The 25378-nt window shown below is 35.4% G+C and overlaps 1 protein-coding gene across 3 annotated transcripts in view; it reads left to right on the top strand.

Annotated features, from left to right (window-relative positions):
- The window catches only part of KCND2 (potassium voltage-gated channel subfamily D member 2), a 286206-nt gene that overhangs the window by 4303 nt on the left and 256525 nt on the right, over positions 1–25378 (top strand). The window lies entirely within an intron of this gene.

Raw genomic sequence — 25378 nt, 5'->3', positions numbered from 1 at the left:
AATTTTTTGCCCTGTTCTTAATTTTGAGCTGTAGAGTATCATCTGTGAAACTGAAAATTTGTTGATTCATTAGAAACTGTCTAGTTATTTAATAATTACCGATATTAAAAGAAAAACTTTTCACTTTCATGAAGAGGAAGCCCATCATTTTATTAGCCAAACATTTTGCCACATCTTGTTGGGACTGTTGAGATTTATGAAACATGTATAACCTTTAAATTTAACAAAATGAAAGTGCATTATTAAACTATTATGAAAAAGTTGATTTATTATGTGCAATTATAATTTGGTTGGGAAACACACATAACAAAATATTGAAAAAGATAAAGGGACTGTCTTATGCCACCATTTTTTATACAGAGCTTTTATCTTCAGCATGATATAACAAATGAAGATAAATATAGTGCATTGTAAATATTTCATGCTATTTGTAAGGGCAAGTTATGCTAAAAAGGAGTGACAAGAGCTTTGGGGATTTTAATTTGCTTTTTAGGTTCCTGGTTTTTTTTTGGTTTTCATTTTCTTCTCGTAGTGACAAACTGAAGGGACAAGTTAGCAGAAGGAACAAGTTATGCATGCTAACTAATTCCATAGTCCTGTATTTTCTAATGCCGATACTTTTTGCCACATATTTTGAATTAAGCTGTGATGATTTCAACAAATTAGGTCTTAAGAATTTACCAGTATTTAGAATGTATAATCTTATTATAAAAGAGCAGGAGCTGGTCTGTGTATTTTTTAACGAAAGGTGTTTTTTGAGTAAATTGTTTTCTCTGTTATGGACAGTTTGGGCAGTACTTGTCCATGGTACTGAACGTAATTTTGTCTTCAGTTTTATGGCCAGTTTGCAATTGATTAGGACACGGGTATGGTGTCTATTTGGCATTAATCTGATTTGGTTGCTTCTTTCACCAAAAATGAGTATTATTTTATAGTTTCAGTTTCTGAGGTATTGCACCAAGTAAAATCTTCAAAAGTACTGATGAGACTTGAACGTCATTAAAAAACTCTTTGACTAGAGCCTAAGAACCTATTTTCAAGTACAGAGCCATACAATATTTAGGTCCTGAGGGGAAGAAAAAGGATTAAAAAGAATGCACTCATGCTTGACTTCTTTTTTGAAGTAGTCTGCACAGAGAAAGTTTTGAGCAGGTTGTACAGAGATCCAAAGTTTCACCCTCAGAAGTTCATATATGGTTATAAGTTCAGATATGACAGACATCACAAATTTCTGGGAAATCTTTAATCAATGCATTAGCTAGATGATGTCCTTTTAATCACATCATGATAACCATATAAAGATTATGTTTAAATGTTAAATACATATGAATAATTTAAATAGAATTAACATAATAAAAGCTTTAAACTCTTTTTAGTTGATGGAATAATTACACAAAAAGAGAGGGAAATTAAAAGAAAAAACAGCAAGGGTCAGTGAAAGCTGATTGTAATTAGTACTGCTACCTTTGCTCTGTGCTAAAGCTTCTCATCTGTTTACTAATATAGAACTCCCATTCATTTTTAATTTTAGTTTTAGCTGAATTAGGGCTATGTAAATAGGCTCTATATGAACAACTTTTTTCTTTCAACAACAAAGCTAGATGAAGTCTTTATTTTTTAAATGACAGTAGCACACAGCAGGTTATGTGAAATGTTACAAAAATACATGAAAGCTCGTTCCAAATAGTAGATTAACATAAAGTTGAGGTTTTGGGTCTTGGTATCATTCTCATATTTTGCTAGATAGCAAGGGTATTGTGTAAGTGACCTTTGCAATTTGGGGAGTTATTATCTTGGAAGCAGAGCTATATTTCTCAGTTCTGCATGATTGCTGAGCAATTAAAGTGTCTTTAAAAAACATAGATTACATTTTCCTCTGCAGAGTGCCAGTGACTTCAAATATTACTACATTTTAGCCTCCAAGGATATCCCAGCTATTAACTGTTCTTGATGGCTCAACTCAAGTAGTACATAGTTGTACATAGAGTTGTTATATGAAAGAAATGAAAGAAAGAGAAGAAATGAGTAAAGGAAGAGAGAAAGACAGAGCAAGAAAGAGGTGAAAGCTGAAAGAGAGAGAGAGAGGAGAGAAAGATGACTCTAGAATAACAGCATGCACTCTGCCAGAAACTGAGCTGTCTGATTTTGAATTTCAAATTAGTGCTTTATCAGTATTACTTGTAGCAAAACCAAAAGCAAAATAGGGACAAGGGACAAGAAGGGACAAGAGAATAAAATTGAAAAAGGTCACAAAGCAGTTTGTGGAGATTCAAGATAACAATGAAAAACATAGAAGTTAGGGGCATAGAGGTCAAGAAACAAGGTAGTGTAAAACTTGGCAGAGAAAAAAGCTCGTCTATTAAATTGGGACTGGCAGACTTACATGGGGGCTTGTGAACATCTACATCCATAATGACACAGTTACGTCACTTTCTGCTGTCACCTCATAACATGATAATCTAATAACTTTCCTTCTGCCCTGTCACTAGCCAGCAAATGAACTGGAATAGCTGGTAAGGTTTTGATGGTGTAAGGGTAATGTTTGTTCCCAAATGAGGCAGAGCTCTAGTGTAGTTTGTGTTTTATAAAGATATTATACTTTAAATAAGGAACACAGTACTCTTCTGTGGATAGTTCTAAAGCAATCTCACTGCTATATTAAACTTCTATATTTGTAGGCTTTACATTGGCTAGCTTTGTCAAGTCATACAATACTTTTGTATATGAGCACAATACTTTAAGAAGGGGAGCTTAAACACAAGACTATTCATTTATTAGCTTTTTTTCTATAAACTAGAGGTGTGTCTTCCATAAAAGATAAGGCAACTCTTCATTTTCATTATTTGTTGATATAGCCCATAATGTATGAGGAATCCCATCTAAGATATATCAAATTCCCTGAAGAGTATAATCAAACAGGTGACTGGATGTGACAACAGAAAACCTCAAACGGTGAACAGGGGAACAGGGCAATGGATTTCATTTTCCTGCACATCCTGTTCTCTCCAGTCTTCACTCCTTTTCTGTTCTTATTGCATCCCTATGGGTATATTCCATCTATTTGTTTTCTTCACTTTTCTTTCAAACTACCACTTTCCACAGTCTTCCTGCTTGGGGATTTGTCTGCCGGCTTGTCACCTTTCCTTCTTTGTTCAAGGCAAGTTTAACATTCATATTTGGACTCTTCTGGCTTTATTTTTTCTGCTTCTTTATTCCAGATTCCTCATTCATCCTTCACCACTAGATCAAATCTTTCATTCATCATCATTGTCATTCATTTGACCTGAACTTCCTCATAACAGTTTTTTTTTTTCTGACCTTTGTTTGATAGATTTTTTCCTTATGAGCATCATAAAATTTCCACAGCATCACTTTTTTCCCAAATGCCACACACATTATCTTGTTTTCTATTTCTGACCATTGTGAACGCCTTTAGTTTCTTATGGTCTCTGTGTGCTAGTTTGAAAACATCCATCTCTTCAGAACTCGCATTAAAAAAATTGAGTTCAATAAAATCTAATAAGAGAGCACAAAATTAGAAATCTTTGCTTTGTGAACAATTTCATTTAAAGTTTAGAAATACTCTTACGATGAATATTACAAAGGTAAAGATTAGCAAAGTTGGAATATTATTTCTGTATCTCGTATTTACATATTGGCTCATTTTTTCATTTTGTGTTTGATATTTTCAACCCTGTTTCAAATAGCATTTTTCTATTTTTGTGTTCTTGTATACAACCTAGTGAATTTTTTATTTTAAAAATGTGTTTGATGTCTCAATCTATTTTCTGTTCACAGCAGAGACGTTTAGCCTGAATAGTTAGAATACTATATAACAGAGGAGGGACAAAGTGTAGTGTAATCGCCTTCAAAGCACATTACTAGATATTCAAAAAGGGCTCCAGGGAGAATTTGAAATATTGAAAAGTAAGGGTCATTTTGATGGCAGTGAAAAAAAAATTATTTGTTCTCTAATAAAAAGATTACTCAAACTATATTGGGCAGCTGCTGGCTTGAAAGAGAACAAGAGTCATTATATTCTTATTTAGTTGCACTGGGGACCAGCTTTCCTGTTCAAAAAAAATCCTGAAGAACTCTTAGAGGAACAGGAGTTAGTTTACTTCACTTATTTTTCTTGAGCATGAATTTCTTTACTTCAGCTATGAAGATCATGAAGGTGATGCTTAACAAAAAGATCTTTCTGCTCAGAATCTAATTTATTTGCTCCTTTGGTGGAAACAGATGGAATTTTGTTTCCTTGTTGTTATTGTGAGTCAAGAATAAGAACAATGAGATTGGTGTGAGCCAGAATGTAGCAAAGAAATATGCTGACTTAGTACAGCAGAACAAATTGACTCAGAGTGTAATTATGACTGGTGCCTGATCCATTAATTATGGCCTATCATTCAACTAATCCTCAGCGAATATTGTGGTTTTAGTAAAATCCTTAAGTGATCGAACCCAAGAAGTTCAAGCTGAGTGATGACAATCTGTACTTGACTCACATCATTGTGCCCCTGTCTAAGGAGAAAAATTTGCAATGTAACAGCCATATAAATCTATGGATACAGTATTAGAAATAGTGCTACTGTGCAAAAAAATTATGGACACGGAAACTCTATTTCTGAACATGGGAACTTATAAATACTGCAGAAATAAAATGATTATCCAAAATAAGTTGAGAACATCTTGCAACTTCAGTGTGACAATTAACTTTTCAGACATTTGAAATAAAGTCTAATGAACTCCTCGTATTACTTGATTTTTATACCATTATAGTCTACTGGCAGCAGTTCACAATTTGCATCATGGTAAGCTGATGAGAGAAGAATCTGGTTCCACAGGGGTTAAGTGGATAGATTGTTCAAAAGAGGGAATATAAATTAGAAATACAGAAACAAAGTTTAGATTCAGCCTTATCAGGTTTCATTCAGTTACCTGACAACAAAGCTCACAGAGTGATGGAAAAGATTCTGTATATCTCTGTACCTATCATTTATTGGGCAATAGACGGGAGCACAGATTTTTGTGCAAGACATAGTCTTTAAAACATCTTTTTTCTGCATTGCTCATGCAGTGGAAGAAAGGGTTTAAATTCATAGACAGTGCTTTGAAATGATAGCTCTATGCTACATTTCCCAGAACAATAATAGTTACTATGCTTGGACTTTGACCCCTATCACAATTAGTAGCCTAAATTCTACCATTATTTCTTAAGTATTTTTTGCTGAAGCATATGATTTTGATCTCCCTGTGCCTCTGGTAATATTTTATAATCCCTCTGTTGGGTAAAAAAGTTGTGGGTTTTGTTTTGAGAAAAAAAATCCATCTTCACCAAAGTACACAAAGAAATTTGCATTATTTCCACAGCATAGACTTAAATAAATGTGAAATGAGATGAAATACAAAATAGTTCTTTTGACTAGAGCACCTGATGTGCAACAGGTGTAAGTGTTCTGTAGAAAAATACTGGATACAAATATTTACTCAGGTATCTGATGTATGAAGGCCCAGATTTAAACAAGAGCACATATGAAGATCATGTGGCCAATACATCAGTCCTAGAATATTTTAGCTTCCTTAAAAAAAAGTAAATTATCCATCAAGATTCAGCTCTATTATAATTCAAATAAGACTGCACTCTTTTTCTCACACCAGTGTAGACACACCTTATGCATTATTAGAAGGCATATTTTAATGTACCCAGACATCAGTACAGAGTTCCTACTACCATCAGCTCAGATTCTAGCAGTGAAATGCATTTACAGAAGCTAACAAAACATTAAAAGACTGCTATCTGTGTAAATATTAAAGATGCAAAGATATTATTCATATAAGCAACCATGTTCTTTGTGTATTTAGAAAAACAGTTTCCTTTCTTATATTCTACTGCGCAGTATTGTTCCCTACTTGTCTGCAGGTCTCCATCCTGAAGGAGAGAGCCTTTGGGGCCACTGTGCAAATGTACTTAATTAGGGCTTGATCCTACACTGTTATAGAAAATAGGAGGTTGCCTAAAACCCTACGAAAATGTTATTAATATGAACAAAGTCAAATTTTGCATATTTAAAGTATTTAGGAGCAGAATTTTGCATTTCATCACTGGTTTTTCAGTTTCATCCATGTTACTGGTTTCTTTGATCTGGTTGGCTTAATGGTGAAGTCAAGTCTTATAGACACAGACATCTCCTGGGTTTATTAGTTCATAGGAGCCAAACACTGCAAGGAAGATTTTTAAAGGCATTTAGGTATCTGGAGATGCAGACAGGCATGCAGTTTGAATTCTCAAAAGAGGCTTAGGTGCTTAGAAACACAAAGGAGAACAGTTGAAAGCAAGTAAGCTGGGAAACTAGGTAACTAGTCACCTTAGAAAACATAGTCTTATGTGTACAAGAATAACTGCTAGAATAAGTAGAGTACTGTACTGAGACTCTGGGTGTGTCCTACCCCTATCAGAATCAAATGGATCTTACAAGGGTTCAGGTCTTGTTAAAATACAGTATGCCCTATATTCACATAACACTGTAGAAGAGATAGAGTATTGTGTGTATGGTATTCTTAGGAAAGAGGAATAAGTAATTCAAGAAAACAAAAAGGGTTATATGCCTAAAAGAGTAATGTAAAGCATCCAAGGGAAAATATATTTTTTGATATTAATTTTCTGTCTCTGTGTTTTTCAAAGCAACAGTTCAGCATGAAAAGATATGTAAGAAATGTGAGTTATGACATGCAGATATTGTTAAATTAATGAAAATGTTTTTAGAAACCGGGTGCAAAATTATAAAACAATGTCAGGTAGGAGATTCCATTTTTTCAAAGAAACATCCAACCTGAGGATTTATTGCTTTCAGTAGGTCTTATATTTAGCTTATATACAGGAAATTTGTTAAGATGCTGAGGTGTGGTAAGAAAAGGTAGAATGTAATTCTCAATTTTGACCACTGCAAATTCATCCCCTTCTCTGGTGTGCTGCCAAATATTTTCATTTTGTCTCTGTTTAATTTTTTTATGTATATTGTTTGTAGACTTAAGTGGGAGGTTTGAGAAGTACTTTGCCTGCATTTGCTATATCTTTTTTTGCAGTAATACGAGCTTTGTAAGCATGGTCTATAGCTCTGCTAGTTGATTTTTACCTTAATCTGTGTTCCAAAATGAAACATCTTTAAAACCATTTCCCTGGTTTCTCCTGATTCTTTGTATAAAAAGTTATTTTCTTGAGGTATCACATTGTATCACAGTTCTTTCTCGTTGAGGAGACATTGTGATTTGTGACTGGACTCCTAACCAGATGGTGTCTAGCTCAGCTTTGTACTACCACTTGCACTAAAGCTTCATAACAAAAATTAACATATGAAGCAGAACTCCCAATATTAAGAACACTTGTATATTTTTTTCAAAATGTGATCTAATATAACATAATATGGACATTAAAACAAAAATGTTATAAAATCTGTATCTGCATAAATAAATTTGGCTGTTTGATTATTGACGACTCAGTTTCCTTAGACAGATAAAACTTCTTATGGTATAACAGACAGTATAAACTTCTAGGAATTTATTTAATTAGTCTGAGTACTTTGGTAAATTAAAGTAAAGTAAGTATATTCCACTACAATTTTAAATCACCTTGGCTAAAAAAAAATAACTGTGAAACTCCATAAAGGTACTTACAATGATCAAATTTTATGAAAACACATTAACATGCTTTGATTAATTATTATTTTGGAAAAAAATTATTTTGAGGCCAAACCCCAACTTTCTTCAAATATGTATCCAGAGACATGGGGGTTTTTTACATTGTACTGGCAGATTCTCAAAATATTTTGGCTGATACACAGGGAACCGTCCTTCAAGTTATCACTTGCAAGCTTGGCCATCCAGGCATTCCTTGTAAGTGGCTGCGAGTCAGACTGTGAGGTTGTGAAGGACGTAATTTACCATTATGTAATAGCTCACAGTCTGATAGTGTCTGCTGCATCCTAACTCATTGCTTCTTTCAGTAAGATGAACCAAAAGAGTTTTCTGTATGAGAGCATATGTAATATGAGTAGGATCCTTAACTTTTCATTGTTGTTACTCTTCATCTCCTCCTTTTTTTATAACCCAAAAGAGGAATTTTATTACTGTGTTAGTGGCCTTACTTTCTGTAACTTTCATCTGTCCCACTTGCAGCCAGTGAACAATTCCCTGAGCATCCTTATCAGCTACGGACAGCAACTACTGCACTGTGCGGGGTTGCTTAGGAACAAAATTGATGCTCTTTGACACAGTGAATTACAGCTGCAACATGCTGGTCCCCAAACTCTCCTGCTTCCCACAGAGGAATGAGAAGCAGAGAGGTTGAAGATGCTTTCCAAATCTGACTGTGAAGAGGGTATATACTTTTTTGTTTTAGGATATCTAATCACTTCATTGTTGATAAATAGCAGGTTAAGAATTGTGGCCTTTCTATTGAAAGCACAGCAGTACCAAAAAATCTTTAGTAACAAGTTTTTTTAACAGCAGCTTTGTAACTTAAATACAATGGTATCTTGTATCACTTACAGAACTGAGAATTTTTAGCTTTTCTGAGCTTTTTGGTGGGCTTTGGTTATTGATGCATTTGTTTACATCAGTTGATCAAATCCATGTTGAGACATGGATATCAAGGACTAGGGACAGGCAGAATTAGACAAACAGTATGTACACCTATTCTCATATACCTAATGAGAGCTAGATAAGTTATAGGTGCAGCTATTTCTTGTGTTTATTTGATATGTATTTATATAAAATGAAACTTTGAATATTTGCATTGTAAAGTCTACAGAGATTGAGAATTTAGTTAGTATTTACCTTTTTGGCACCTGGATGGACAACTTCAAAGAGTACAAATTGAAGCTTCCCTGCAGACAGGTAGTTTAGAGTAAATGTATCCACAGACTGGCTTAATGATTTGACAAGCTCAGTATTAGTTATTTTTCAAGTGAAAGAGAAGCTCAAATTTTATCTGATTTGCTTGTGAACACAGTAATCAACCTATAGGATGTTAATCTGTGTCAAAAGGTGCTGAGTTTTAGAGGTAAATATTATAAAGGAAGCGCCCTACAGAAAAATGTGTCATAGGTGATACATATGCTATCCTTCTTAGATCATGTGCTACTTCTGGCACCTCTCTCCCTTCACCCCATGTCAGTCAGATCATTGCAAAAATGGTAGCTGCTGAAACACTGCAACCATTATCATTCATTTAACCTACCGTTTCTTTCCTTCCAAGGCCCAAACTTTTGAAATTTAATGCATTAAATCATTCATGGGAGAAGCAATGTTGCTAGTCATGCTGGTGAGCCCTTCAGCATGGTTCAGCCTCTTGCTGTACCGGCAGAGCCATGACAGCCTCTCTCCTCCTCTGGGGGCAGGTACAGCTGCAGACCAACAGATGATGCTGACTAGTTGTGTCTGGCACACGCAATGAATGATTTTAAAATACAGACACCTTTGTGCAGCAGTGCACACATGTAAGATAAAAACCTAGTTGTGGGAGGGGGAGATAGGAACCAGTTTTGTTTCAGATCTCTAGGAGAAGACAGAAAAGAGTGCCTGGAGTGAACTGCACAAATCCCTTTGGATGCAGCGGTCTTCTGGCCACTGTCTGCCCCAAGCCCTCTTCTCACCATGAGTACAGCATGATGTCTGTCAGTCAGTGATCCATGGAGTGGATTTGCAGTGGGTTTGGCCATGCAGTAGAAAAGAGGTTGTGGATTTTGCAACACTTTCCCAGAAGGTATGTGAGCTTTCCCTATTTCTCTAAGTAGCCACCACATTTAGTGTGCACTGTTTGCTACGTCTTTGCAAACAAATTAAATAAATACAGAGAAAAGTGCTAGATGATGTGGAATACTGGACAGGACAGCGGTTTGAACCATGGATTTGGATCCACATAAGTGGATTTGAAAGATACTCATATCAAATGGCTGAAAACAGGTTGGTTCATCTCTTTAGTGTCAGTGGTGTATCTTCTGCCTTAATATATTTTCTCATACCTATTTTCCAGCTCACTAGCTGTACTCAGAAGTTCTTTTGTTTTCAAAGCAAACAAATCCAAATACAGCAGAAAGTTTTACTTAAATAAGCCTTTCATGTTGTATGTATACAGTTCTTTTCCCAGTCTCTATGTTGGTGTGGAAGGATATAGCTATAGAATTTATAGATTGCATCTTAGGTGTGTGGGTTTTTAAAGGAGACAATCAGGATATTATAGAAGAATCTGGCGGTGGAATTCAAACTTATTTCTCTGCCAGTTGCTTACCATCTTTGGGAGGTATTTATAAGCCTCAACTTACTCCTCCAAAAGTTAAATCCTTCTGAACTAGTCATACTTGTCTCACTTAGGAGGTAATGAAGAGAAGCAGGCATCTGGAGGTGCTCATTCCTCTGCAGTAAGTATAAATGAAATTTATTATGATTAGCAGAGACTTAAATATTTAAATACCAAGTGAAATGGATGAGACAAATCCCAACCTCCATGTCTAGCTGGTTTGGTCTGGTCTCCTTGTTCTCAGTTATATAACTCTGAAAGGCCCATAACATATTCCTTTCAAAGATCATAGCAGAGTATGTGCTTGGGATTTGATGACACTTGCCCCTTTATCAAAAAGGCAATGTGTCTGCTACATTTAAACTCAAAATATTCTTGTTTTGTGTAACCCTCAAGGCCACTTCAGTCCTTTTGCCATTTTTTTGCCTTTTCCAAACAAACCAAAAAAAATTTAAGTTTGAAAAAAAATAATGAGGAGTTTTAATGTTTCTGCTGGTTTAGAAGAAGCCTCTAGAAAACTGAAAGAAACATTTGAGTAAGTATCCACTGTAATTTTCTGCAGGAAAGAAGTCATTCTTCAAATAGCAATGCTTTTGAATTAACATATGGAGAGCTTGAAAACCTTAACTTCAAAGGGTTGTAAACCATTCCTGTTCTTCTGAATGGGAAACCTAAAGACTGATTCACATGTTGGTCTTGTTAACTGTTTCACCACTGTCCATTTTTAAAGTGCCCCAGTGGAGAGGTATCAGGCATATTCCCTCATGCCATTATTCTAGTGTCTTCCAGGATGTGTCAGAGCTCTAGACTGCAGTTAGGCATTGCCAATGCATAGCCCTGATGCAGACTGAAAATCTTAGAGATATACTGAAATAAATTTCAGGGGGGACACTCTCCTCATTGCAGTATTCATTTTCATATTTAATTCAATTTTAAAATTACCATTTTCTTTAAAGCTGCCTCCAGACTGGAGCACTGCAGAAGCTTGAGGGCCATGAGGGAGGATTATGGTCAAAACTGCTTCAGAGTTTATGTCTTTCTCATTTACCTTCTGAACTTTGTTCACTTCTCTGCAAATCATACCAGTCTCTCTGGTGAGGAAATTCTGTAACTTGGTATGAAATCCTGTTATCAACAGTGATTTGGTTCAACTCATTTTAGTTCATCTTCACGTTCTGCTTTTCCAGAGCAGCAAATTTCAAATTTGCTAGCTAGTACAGTTCTATACTAGTGTAAAATAACCACGTTTCCTTCAGTATGTTTCTCTTTTGTGTAAGATTTCATGAAATTATGTTCCTTTATGCATTAAATGGCATATTAAACTTTTTTTTTTGTGTGGAAAGAGATGAATAAACTGCAGAAGAAATAATATTTCCTCTTTTTTTTCCTCAACTAGGCAGCTTTATCATAAACTTCCAAACAAGGTCTGAAGCAAATGTGGTATCCTGCACCACTGCACCACTACAGAAAGTTTGCTTTTCCTTTGAGGGGCAACAGTGGTTATTTCATAACTTGGGGAAATTAATTTTGATTTAATTATATTAAAAAAATAGTGCTCCTCCCATTTGCTGTTCAAGTAAATGCTTTTTACAAGCTTGAAGAGTGATGATGTTGATGGGAGAGAATTTAGGCTGTTTCTTAAGCTTCTTGCTTAATTCTAAGTTGTCCTTGGAACAAGTCCTTGTATGAAGACAAGTTTATTTACATACTTCTGAGACTTGAAGTGATATTTTTAATATGCCAACCACTTTTCCACTGTCTTAAGAAACAAACTGAGAACAGGGACCCATGCAACATGTCTGCAGAGAAATTGTTTACCTAGCTACTTTGCTAGAGAGAAATAGATGAAGACAGTGTTAGAAATATGAATCGCTAGTCCTTCAAGAGGGCAACCTGATAGCATCTGGCGTTCTACACCAGGGTGGGGTGGTGGGATGTGAGGTGAGAGAGAGATGGTACAGGATTCTTTCTGGATCCATCAAGAAAGGCCCGACAACAAATGGCTCAATAAAATAGCTGTTTTAATAAGATAGAGTAAAAGAGGACTATAGATAGCTAGTAAATCTTATGTCCCTTCAGATGCTGAGAGCCATGCATTCATGTAGCATTGGATGGATTTTCCCACGGCATGCTGCACAGACCCTGTCCAAGGAGACAAGATCCTCCTTTTTGGTCCCTTGTGCTATTATATATATATATATATATTTTTTTTTTTTTTACAATGAAATAACTCTATTCATAAAGGATGTTCTCGTGAAAACTTCTTGATGCACTTTTAGATGAAGCAAAGGCCACACAGGTGGCGTAATTGCTGGTTGCCTGCAGGCTCCTCTGTTACAATGATCTGGTCAGGTTTATCCTGCAGATAGGGTATTTGTGCAGCACAACACAGCCTGAAGTCCAGGATGGACATGTAGCACAGGCCTACTATGCTTACTCAGTTTCACTGTTATGTGGATCACTAACTCTTCCATGTACTGTGGTCTTCCAGTCAGGTTCGCTATGACAAGTTTGTGGTGTGAGGTGGAAGAGCAATACACCCGTTCACAAGTTTGTGTTACTATAATACAAGAACTGGTAACTTATTTAGAGATTGTTTACTAAATTTGATCAGAGAATTATAAAAAGTGCCAAGAACTTTTGCAGTCAGACTAAGATAATATCAAGATAAGATGAATATGTTCAATTAAATATCTAGAACTTTTTTCCAAAAGAAACCTTATATTTCTTCTAGAAGTTTCACAATAAAACATCAAGAGCTCTTGCCATGTAAGGTAATAGAAAATCTATTCAGGAATCTTTGAACTTTTTTTTTTCTTAAATGAGACTTTGATAAAAGCAAAATGTAGTTGGAAAATATAATTTATGAATTTCCTGTTTCCAAAAATCTGTGAATAAAACCCACTTATTCTTTATTCATTTTTGTTTAGAAATGTAGAACAAAAATTCGAAGTGAAATGACACATTTGGATTGTTTGATCTGAATTGCTTTTGAGATTTTAGTTCAAAGCAATTTTGACTTTTCATCCATACGTGGAATGGAGAATATTTTTAAGAAACAGTGCTATGAGAGAACAATTTCATCTTATGATGAAAGGCCATGTCCATTACCATTCCATTCTTTTTTGACTGAAAGAACAATTAGAAAAATTAATGGCAAAATATCCACCAATGCATTTCAAATACAAAGATATGCAGATTCCTGAAAGATGAGAAGGTATAACGGGGGAAGTATCACTGTATTCTTGCCTTTGCTTATATCCTACGCATGTCATTTGCTTCTGGCCACTGATAGGGTGTTGGGCTAAATGGCTCCTTCATCTCGCCCTCTCATGTTCTCAGTTAATGGAAATTACTTAACTGTGGGTTGGATCAGGCTTAGATTAGGGAAATAAACTGTTTTATACTTTTTTCTTGAATTCTTTTAAAGAACTGTGGGCAATGGATAAAAGATAGCTATTCTTAAGTACCAAAGGTTCTGAGGGTCCAAGAATATCATAGAGCTTGAAAACTGTGCAAATAGGAAAACACGTGCTTTAAACTCACAGTTATTTCTTACATCTCTGTTTTGTTCAGCTATTTATATAATCAAAGGTCGTAATCTACAAGGTGATGAGAATTTACATCAGCTTCAAAACACTTAAACTTAATAAGCATTTCAATGGAAGACGAATAAATGCTGCAGCACCTGGGAGCGCTAAATGCCTTGCAGGATTTAGTGCTATTCACTTGATCCAAAGCCCATGGAAATCAATTAAAGACTTGGATTTGACCTGAGAGGACTTTGCATCAAGCTTGTGTATGAACAACTCTAGCAAGATATTGACCAGGACAACATCTATTTGAATTCTCTCAAACTCTAAGGATTTAAACCGAACTCCGTGGGAGTGCAACAGGGCTTCCTGCAATACATTTATTGCTATCAGTACCTTATACAGAGATAGGGTGAAAAAAGCAAAAGATAGAGTTTAGTTGTATTTATTGAAGCATAGTTTCATCATCAGAAAAACAGTAAAATAGATAACAGATTTCAACTTCTGATGTAACAGGTTTATTCTGTCTGCAGTTTATCAAGAGGAAACTCTTTATGGGAAGCAAATAATACAGCATCTCCTCTGGTAACATGGAAGTTGAGTCATACATGGGATTCCTCCCTGAGTATTTCATAGAAATTGGTCATAATCAACACTGGAGTAGGGAATTTGCTCAGTTTCTTAGAGCTAAAAGGGGAACAAGTTGGCGTATTTTTTTCCTTAGCTTACCAAAGTCTTGTTAACTCACAGAAACTTTCAGGCAACCTTGAAAGGATATCACACATTAATAGCATCAGAGAACATGACAGCCAGAGCCTGATGTAACTAATTTTGGACTGGTATAACAGTGCTATTTAGAGCAATAAAAGTTTTATCTGTTGGTTGATCTGTTTACTAAAATAGTCAGTGAAAAATGTGCCATATATGTGTAGAATCATAGAATACCAGGTTGGAAAGGACCTCAAGGATCATCTGGTCCAACCTTTCTAGGCAAGAATTTGCACGGTCTAGATGAGATGGCCCAGCATCATGTCCAGATGAGTCTTAAATGTGTTCAGCGTAGCGAGTCAACCACTTTCCTGGGGAGATTATTCCAATGATTGACTGTTCTCATTGTGAAAAATTTACCTCTCGTGTCCAATCGGAACCTCCCTGGGAGTAGCTTGTACCCATTACCCCTTGTCCTCACCATGTGACTCCTTGTAAAAAGGGAGTCTCCATCTTCTTCGTAGCTCCCCTTTAAGTACTGGTACATGGTGATGAGATCACTTCTAAGCCTCCTTTTCTCAAGGCTGAACAAGCCCTGTTCTCTCAGCCTGTCCTCATATGGCAGGCTTCCCAGATCCTTGATCATCTTGGTGGCCCTTCTCTGGACACCATCCAGCCTGTCCACATCTTATATTAGATTATATCTCCTCATTATCTTGCTGGTATAAGGACTTTACACTGATAGATCTGCCTGTACTTTGGGATTGTCCTGCTTAACTATATTAGGATAAGGTCATATATAAAATGGGCATAAAGAAGAAATACTCAGTTCCCTAACAAGAATTTGTCAAACAATCAGTTCAAATGAATGGCTGGCATATCAATGGCACAATGATTATTATATGCACTTCTATGCTTGCTTGCCTTTCCATATTAAAATGCATCACTCCCAGTGAGAAGACCCACACTTCCTTAGGTTCCTGCCATATGTGATGACCATTAACTAAATAATTTGTTTAATGAAAAACAAATAAACTTGCAGTTAATTTTTTTTCTGATGTGAGACACGAATGCCAATACTCTGAAAATCCTGGAAGAAGGACTGAGAGGGTAGGTTTTATTCTTAGGTTTTATTCCATTTAAGAGCACATTGCAGGTTTGTTGGAACGGATGCACTGCATGAGTGACTTTATGCATATTCACAACTGTTTCTTGGAAGGAAATGGCTTATTAAACAGTAATCATATAGCATGTGTAAATGAGTTTTGTGGATAAACGCATATCTTTATCCTCATTGCCTGAGTTGGGTTGTTGACTAAAAAGTTTTTCTGATGGCATTTACTCTTCCAGGAGTTTTACAAATCATCTTATGTCTAATTTCCTTTTCTGCCTGAGAAATTTCTTTTTCCTTATTTCATATATAAATAATGCTGATTTTTCTCTGTTCCTCTTGATTCACATACTTGAAGAAAAGGAGAACAGAATTCAGGAGTGTCTAAATAGAAGGCTAGGTGAGATGCTCAAATATATGTGTCTACTTTCAGGTGAGCTAAATCACTCTCTAGACTCATTGACTGCAATGGGAGCTTCAACACTAACTCACATGCAAAGACCTACATGCATACACCAAAAGTGTCTTCACTTTCTACTTGAATCCTATTCCAGGACAGCAAAATGAACTGATCATGATGTCAGAGCTATGAATTCTTTTTTTTTTTTTTTTTTTTTTTTTTTATCCTTCAGAATTGGGGTCCTGTTCTGTGTAATGATCTAATGCAGTTATGCAGTTTAAATGCTCCTTATTCCATTTTCAAGCTTCTTTCCCCAAGGTGCTTTTTCCTAATGGCATTGTCCACTCAAACAGAGTGACAGCATCTTTTTCAGGAGAAAGGATACAGAATATATTGAACAGGTCACCTCAGAAAAATCTGTGTACCCATATTCTCTTGAGGCATTATGGTTATATTATGATAGCCTCTGTACATGTCTTTAAAGAGTCCTGGGTAAATATTTTTCTGCTAATTGAATAGAAAGAGGGAAAACATACAAAATTCACAGCATTTAAATCTTCTGTCCTTGATAGTGTGTTTAATAAGCAGTGGAAAACACAGCTGAAATGATATTCCAAGATATAAAATACTGCTAGGAGGAAAAAGATGTGGAGGAATATTATGGAACTGTAATACAGACTAGTGAAATGAAATGAGAGAACCTACAGTGAATAAAACTAAAGAAATATACATAGTGAACACTATGTCTTATGATAAAAAAGGCCACTAGAAACTACAGGGGAAAGTATACTTATTGTATTTGAAAAATATTGGTAAATGTCTTTCTAAATGTAGAAGTAGTTTCATGCTAGTTTCTTTTCATTTGTGACAGTCTTTGATCTAATACAAAAGAGAAACATTTTTCACCTGTGCATTTTTTTTTCTAAGCAGCAATATGGATAAATGGTTGGAAAAGTTAATTATTTCTACCAGCATTTGGGTTTGGAGGCAAAGCCCACAGGAGCTAATGGAAAGGCTTTCATTTTCTTCAGCACGCTTTAGATCAGGTTTCTAGTTATGTCTTACAGTATATAATCTAACATTTCTATGGCATTAGTTCATAACTTTAAAAGAACTCATTCCAATGGGGACTGGAGTGTTGGATTTTTCCCACGTGAAATTCAAAGTAAAAGTTTTGACCTGCTTTCCTTATCAGAAAGGAAGACAACTCTCTTATGGTCTGGTGGAAATGTTAATGAAAGCTGAAAACACTGGTAGAATTTTTGGTTTTTTAAATGTTAAATGTGTCATGGAAAGGTTTACTTACTTTATGTAATCCACTCCAAAATGTGTGTCTCAGCCGTCAGGTTGGAACATATCAATGTGTAAAAAATGCAATTACTCTTCAGGGCTGAGGTGAACTCTAATAGTTAGATGCTGTGCAAGCTTCTGAGACTAGACACCGTGACGATTTTGTAGGCATCTCATTAATGAATTGTAGCACTGCAGCATGCTCTGCTTTACTTATTTATTGAAGAGATAATGGGAAATAACTGGTTTCTTTGTGAAGTCATAAATAATATGACAGAAGGATATTAAATTCACTGAGATGTGACAGAAGAGCTAAAAACTTGTGGGGTTTAGTATTTTATGGTGCCAGTTCTCTTTTACCAGTACATGTAAAACCAACAGATATGTTTTAGCTGTTTTTGTGAACAATTTTCAATTTAGTGTGCTAGCTACTGAAATGTGGGTGTCTTAAATAATAAACAGTATCCCAGTTTTGCCATTTTGCGGTACCATTCAGAAGTTACCAAAGAATAAATCTTCTTCCTTTTTTTTTTGTCTGTTTCTTTAGGTCTTTTTCCATTTTTGTTTTTTACAGAGATAGCCTTTCTCTATTTTTAAAGTCCTGATATGAAATACTGGTTCTACAAAGTATAAACATTTCTGACATTCATTCTGTGCATCCTTCGTTCTCAGTGGCGGTCCTGTCCTGAAACTGCATGCAAACATACACACAAGGTCCACCGTGGTTTCTCAGTACTTTGCACACTTGATTAAAATAAAACCTAGCTGTCTTTCCCTCTGTGTGTATGTGTGTGTGTGGCTGAACTAAAGAGAGAAAAATGTTTTTTTATTCTGGAGTTCAGACATAGCACTGAGATCCAGGTTGAGGTAGCACTGTCCTCTCCTGTCTTCTTTCCTGTTCTTTTCACTAAGAGATTTATCGTGCAGTATATTGTGGATTTCCTCAGAGACTGTGGTGATTAAAGAACTAGCAATCTCATTGGCTAGTCTTGGGAATATTTCTGAGTATCATGACCCCACAATTCTTTACCCTAGCTTTGTCTCAACATTTAGCATGAAGCTAGTATAGAAGACAGAGCTCCACAGTGATGCAGCCGGTTCTAGTTAGGTTGCTATACCCTGTCCATCTTCATGGTACACAAGCAGCTATATTGTAAACATGCTTCTACAAGTTGAACAAATTATTTTTCCTTCAGCAATAGGAGCTGCTTCAAGGTTGGTAGTTTAGACATTGTTTCAGCAGGCAGGCGTTGAGGTCACAAATGTGTGGATCTCAACCACTATGCCAGTGTGAATTTTGTCTATGCAAAGCATTTTATGGTTTTATAGCATCCATTGCCACATCATATAAAGACTAAGTTCGTCTTTTGAAGCATGACCTTTTTATTGGAGGAGTTCCAAGCATTTTCATATGGGGTGCCGAGCCTTGTTGCTTGTTTATCCCACTTACATCAGTTTTACAGCAGTGTAAATCCATTGTTTCATGAGCTACTCCTAGTTTACAGTAAAGTGAAAATAGAGTGAGGCCTGATCTGTCATGTTTAGCACTGCCAGCAAAGTACCGTTTTAATTCTTTTGAAGTAGTGGGATGTAGGAAACAGGTGAAGCAATTCTATTGTGATTCAAGTGATGTATATATAAAAATCTAAGGTTAGAAACAATTTTCATCAACCATTCCAACTATCATGTGATGCTTATTATTGTAACTTGAAATTTCTCTTCAGGGGCAACACTGCCATAATGACTTAAGAAAATGAAGTGTTCGTTTTTCATTGGTGGTGTGGTGACGTGGTGACGTGGTGGTTCATACTACACTTTTAAAAAGCAAAGTTTCATCTCCAGTTGTTCAAATAACTGAGAAGCCACTGGATAAAATATCACTTAGTTCTGAAAAAACAAATTACAAACAGTCTTTCTCATAAATTTTAGGAAACTACAGAATTCTTAATCTGAAAGGACAGCAGATGAGACACACTCATGTTGTGATCATACACAGCAAAAAGGACAGTTTACTGTTCCTGAAGTATCTGTCCATTTCTGCTAGCTGTTTCACAGGGACTATTGTTATAACTAAATTTTCCTTGTTTTGGATCACCCTTCAGGGAAAAAAGAAAAAACAAAATGACTGGTTCTCTTGGAACATCAGTTCTCCAAGTGAGCAAGCTGTGGACTTCTCACATGAAATATTCTACTTTTTGAAAAGTTACCAAGACGTTCCATCTTGAATCTATTATTTATGTAATAAATTGAAAGATCCAGGATGCAACCTGGGGGCCTAATTTTGATAGTATGTCATTGTAACTCTCTTTTTTGAATTGGTTGTGAGGTCTCTGAGACACAGAGCCTTTAACAGATTATTTCTATCAGCAATCCATTCAATTAAGCAGCCACACATGGATAATCAAGGATAATAAATGGAGACCCTTGCTTGGAGTTTCAAGTAAAAGAGGTAATAGATTAGATCACTGTTGTATTTTGCCACAAGTGGTTTGTGGTAGAATAATTCTGCATTCATTACTTACCATGTTTAATACTGTTACAAGCTATTTCAATAACATTTCCAAATATTATGTTTCAGAAAGAATACGCCTAACATAGTTCGGTAAATTCTAGGTCAATTTTTCTTGAGAATAATACTGGATATACGTTAAAATACCATATAACAGTTCTAATTATCAAAAGTAGATGTTCATTAATCATATCAAGTATTAGATGTATTTTTACTATACATTTTACCTCTTCTTTCTTCTGAGATAGTAGTTACAGACACAGGTAGCCAATACTCACATCGTTCTGTAGCTTAATCCAATTTCCTCTGAGCAGTTATAGGCTTTGAACAAGCTGATTAAAAAAAGAGAATAAAACATTATTTTGTATGGCAAATTTTACTATGACTTAAAAGGCATGAAGTACATAGCATGTCTAAAGCATTTGCTTGTTCAAATACAGTGGAGCACTTTTTTTTTTTTAATATGTACGATGTATTAAAAATGCAATAAATGCTTTTCAGCCATGAACCAGGAGATTTGTAAAATAATAAGGGTTAATTTTAAAAGTCAATAAAAAGAAATGTTACACTAATATTTTCCCAGTTATGTGCAGAACACAACTTGAGCAAAAAGGGTCTAAGATTTTTATTAGGCTATTCAGCTAACTGGTGGAACCATTCTGTTCTGTTTCCCGTCCCAGGAAAAGACGTGATTATCAGGCGATATATCCTTGTGAGTCCCTCTTTTTTTGCCTACTGCAACTTTTTCACATTGTATAAATTTTTAGTAGAAAAGTGCCCTAATTACAAAGGCTTCCGCCTTCCCTTTCTAGTGCAGTATTGTTCCGTCAGAGGAGCCTGACACCCTCTGCTCTGATGGGAGGAGAACACAGCTATATTGCTTCGTAGGGTCTTAATCTAAAGGGTGTTCTCAATTTATGTTCCCAAATGGTGACATATCTTCCTACCCGTAAGAGATGTCTATTCCTTGCAAAGCAACTAAGACGTTTGCTATTTTTTTTCCTGAAAAGCTTTTAGTTCCCCATGCAACTATTTTCAGAAGACTACTCTGTTGTGTATCTGGCTCTTTCTGAGAAAAAAAAAAAAAACAAAACCAAAACATGTATGAAGTGCCTTGAAGCTAATTTAGCACCTATTTGTATTTTTCTTCTCTACATACTTTTTAGGGCCTATTAAGAATGTACAATTTACAATTTATACCAAATAATTACATAGTGTGTGTGTATCTGTGTGTTTACACATATGTATACACATATATAAACATACACACACGGAGTATAAATAGTATATACGAACATATAAATAAAAATTATATGTGATTATACTATATATTTTAGCAGCACACCTTCTTTATCCTTCAATATGTACAAGACTATTCAAATCTTAAAAAGTGCTGCAGCTCATTTTTATCTATCTGCATCTTATTTTTGTCTGCTACAGAAACATCTCCTTTTTTTAAGTAAGTGCGTGCTTTATTTTTGCCCCACTTAATTTCCGTAAGACTTCTTGCATATGAAGGATTCAAAATGTAAGGGTCTCTGTTTCCAGATTCTGACTCAGACACTAGCTAAACAGTAACGTTTTTACCTTGAACCTCTCTTTTCTTTTAAAATTGGCAGGGAGCCCAGAAGTTTTCTTCATCAAAGGCGTGTTCGCAATTTTTAGCCTACTTTCATGCTAATTTGTTCTTGTAATCATAAAATTAATAAAAATCTTTTCTATTGTTTAAAACTAAAGATAACATTTTTACAAAATCATTTTAGAACATTTTGAATTTAAATAAAGTTGACTATTAATGACAGAAAAATAATTACAGTTAAAGTTGTGTCCTTTAGGCAAATTGTAAGTAAATTAGTGACTGTTGCAAAGCCCATTAAGGATACTGTTGACTTCAGAGAGTTATGGATTATGTCTCAATAAAGAATCTTTACTAGAAAAAGACCTCAGAAGAGAGGAAAAAGTAGGTATCTTTAGAAGTATAAATTGTGTCACAGTGCAATCTTCAGCCATACTAATTATTAGATTTGGGCAAAATTTAAAAAATAAATCTTGAAAATGTTTGATAAGGGAGGATTTCTTGATCTACATTTGTTTTTAAAATCATCTTGTCCTTGTGAATTTTGTAGTCTAAACCATGCATTTCAGAAATGCTTTTTTTTCAAAAGTAGTCTGTGTATAACACTTTCCTCCTTTTATATCCAGATTATTGCTTCCTGGAATTCTGTGTAAAATCAAAATGGAACTGATCATAGAAATTCAGTTCAGGAAAATTCAAAAAAGAAACCCTTTGCAGGTGGTATAATGTTCCCAAATGGGGAGGAAAAAGAACCTAGTAATTTCAGAACAAGAATTCAAGTCCTGAAAGTGTAGCTGAAAGTCCAGGTACCTGAAGAAGCATTTTTTTTTTTATTAGGACATGGAAGATCCAAGGGGATTTTGAAAATTGCTGATTCTCTTCCCATGCTAGCATGAACTGAGGAGGAGACCAGGCTCAGTGCATGGCAGTAGGGCAAGGTAACAAAAGGGAAGGCGTCACCAGGTGGTGCTCTTGTCCACCGTGGTCCAAGTTCCTGTTCCTTTGTGTGTGAGCATATGTTTAGTCTTGGGAAGACATGAAGAGCAGTTTTAGTTTGAGGTTATGCATGAAGAAAGTTCCCATTTTCAATTGGTTTCTAATCAGCAAACATTCCCGAGAAGAATTTGCTTTCCAGGAGCCACTCATCAGGTTTGAGGTTCAGGGTGGAAGAAAGAAAAAAGGTTATTTGCAGAGTATATCATTACATTTATTTCAGCAAGGAATACTATTTTTAATCCAGTTAAATGAGGGGAAAATGCTAAAAAGTAACTCTGGTTTTGGTAGAAGGAATAATGGGAGCCTAAGGTATGTGTCTGTTTTTAGCAGATCAATGTCATTAAATATTTGCAAGAGCTATTTCAATGCTCAGTCTTTTGAAGCACTGTAGTTAAGCTATGAAAAAATAACAATGCCTTCCATATTGAATGTTCTGAAAAAAGCCTGGAGAATTATTCCATGAAAATTTTTAGCTGTTAACTTACTCATCAATCATATGACTTCAGTATTCATGAGACACAGTCATGACTAGGAAGACCTTAGAAATGCATTAGAGGAAATAAACATGATGGAAATTCTGTTTACTAAAATTAAGCTAATACAGAAGAGCAAGAATGTATATAATTATTATTACATATGGAAATTCTGTTTACTAAAATTAAGCTAATACAGAAGAGCAAGAATGTATATAATTATTATTACATATATGATTATGTATCAAATTACATGTCAGATAAATGGCAGGTCAAGTTACAATGTCTAAGTTAAAAATTTAAGGATTATTTTTTATGGTTTTATTTAAATGTAGGAACTTTGAACTTTTTTTATCATTCTAAATTTTCAGCTATGCTGGCGTAAAATCTGTGGAAAAGACTTGCATCTAAGAAAACTTCTGTCAGTTTTGGATTTTTTGATTATGAATGCTTTAGTGCTTCATTAACCCTTACTTTCATCCTGTATAGTTCTTGGGAGCTCAGATTTTTTTCTCAAGATTTTCAGCAAACCAGAAACTCACTGAACTCTGCAGTATCTCACATAATAGATATTTTAAAACTTACTTTTACTCAAGGGGATAGCTAGGCAAATTCATGCAACAGAAATTCATTTATGTTTGTAAGTACATAGAAAAGCTATCTGCTTCATAAAATCCCTGAACTGAAAATAGATGGAGGATGAGACAATATTAAGGGAAAGCATGAAATATGTTTGCTCTGTTTTCACTCTTTTCCATGCAGTCAGTAATGGCCACAAGATCCTGGCCTAGATATATCTTAGATTTGGTACAATGTATGAATGCTTAAGTCCTTATGTCACTTCAAAAGCAATGGAGCATGAGATTGCTGTGTTTTGGGTAGACGCATCAAGCCTGTGTGCTATGGGAATGGAGATTCCAAAATTCCAAAATGTCCCTGGTGTTACTTCTTATGTGTCACCAGAAGTCCTAAGATTTTCTAATAAAATATTTTACATTCAACAAATTGTCATCACATTGTCTCATCATAAATATCATATCAAAGTAAAACTTTTTCCAGGAAGTTTTCAATTAGCAATATATATGTTACTTATTGCATACTCAGTCTAAGGAATTATTTTATTTTTAATTAAAAATGAGTATGTGTGGCATTTCTTTTACAGCAAAAACATAAGAGGTACATTGGACAGAAAAATGGGTTAGGTGGATGTTACAATGAAAAATGTTTCTAAATTCTCAACCATTACTTCCAGTGATTTCTTTGAAAATCCTACTACTGAAGAAAGTTGCAGAAAATGTCTTTAAAATTAAATAGCTTCCACAGGATACCAGTAATGTGTATGTAATTTTTTCTTTCCTATAAGGCTGTAACAACTGAAAGTTAATGCTTGTGACCATAAAGCCAGTAATTTTAAATATTTGTTCAAAAGTCTTTTAAGAATTTGAAGCCATTAACTTCTTAGAAAACTTGCATCTAACACTTTAGAACATTTGATAGACCAGGTAATGAATAAAATAAGTGATATTTCATTGCAGGAACTTGTTTAAACTATCATAATTTTCTAGTTTAAGCAATACATCACATGGATACAAGAGAAAAGTTTGTTTTAAAGACTCTCATGAGTTACCAGACCCATAAGTAAGCCTTCTGTTTCTTCTAAAGTCCCCTGACTTCCCCTGACTTTTCAGTCTGTACTCTTATCTCCTAAAGTGCTCAAAGGATATTAATGTACATTTTGCAAAGTCTAGTCTTCTCTAATTCATGAGATACCTGAACTGACTTTCCTGACATTGCTGTGCCAGGCTCTCTGGCAACCACCACACCATGCCAGGGCCATGGATTTTAAGATCACTCTTAGCTGTCTCTTACTCAGTCACAAGTGGAGGAAAAGCTGCTTTATCATTAATCCCACAAGGAATGTTACAATGTAGGGGATATAGCTTTACAACACAATATTTTATTCTTGAAGAACAGAACTGCAGAATTGAGGTGAGGTTGAAGGGGACCTCTGGAGATTGTCCCCTCCTGCTCTAAGTAGGGTCACCAAAAGCTGGCTGCTCAGGGTCATGTCCAGCCAGATATTGAATATCTCCAAGGGTGGAGATTGCACAACCTCTCTGGGAAACGTGTGCCAGTGTTTGACTACTCTTACAATGAATTTTTTTTTCTTATGTTTAAATGGAATTTCCTCTATTTCAATAGTGACCCATTGCTTCTTGGCCTTTCTCCAGATACTGTTGAGTCTGGCTCCATATTCTTAACTTCTGTACTCATCAGGTATTTATATACATGGATAAGATGCCCCTGAGCATTTTCTCCAGGCTGAAGAAAGCAAGCTCTCTCAGTCTCTCCACGTAGCTCACATGCTCCAACCCCTTCATCATCTTCATGGCCCTGTGCTCAACTCAGTTCAGTATGTTCATTGCCCTCTTGTACCAGTGAGCCCAGGACTGGACCTAGCACTCCAGCTGTGGCCTCCCCAGTGCTG

The sequence above is a fragment of the Nipponia nippon genome, unplaced genomic scaffold, assembly GCF_047370975.1.
Source record: "Nipponia nippon isolate SJK-2023a ecotype South Korea unplaced genomic scaffold, ASM4737097v1 scaffold_3, whole genome shotgun sequence".
Lineage (NCBI taxonomy): Eukaryota > Metazoa > Chordata > Aves > Pelecaniformes > Threskiornithidae > Nipponia > Nipponia nippon.
This window is presented reverse-complemented; position numbering and strand designations above follow the sequence as displayed.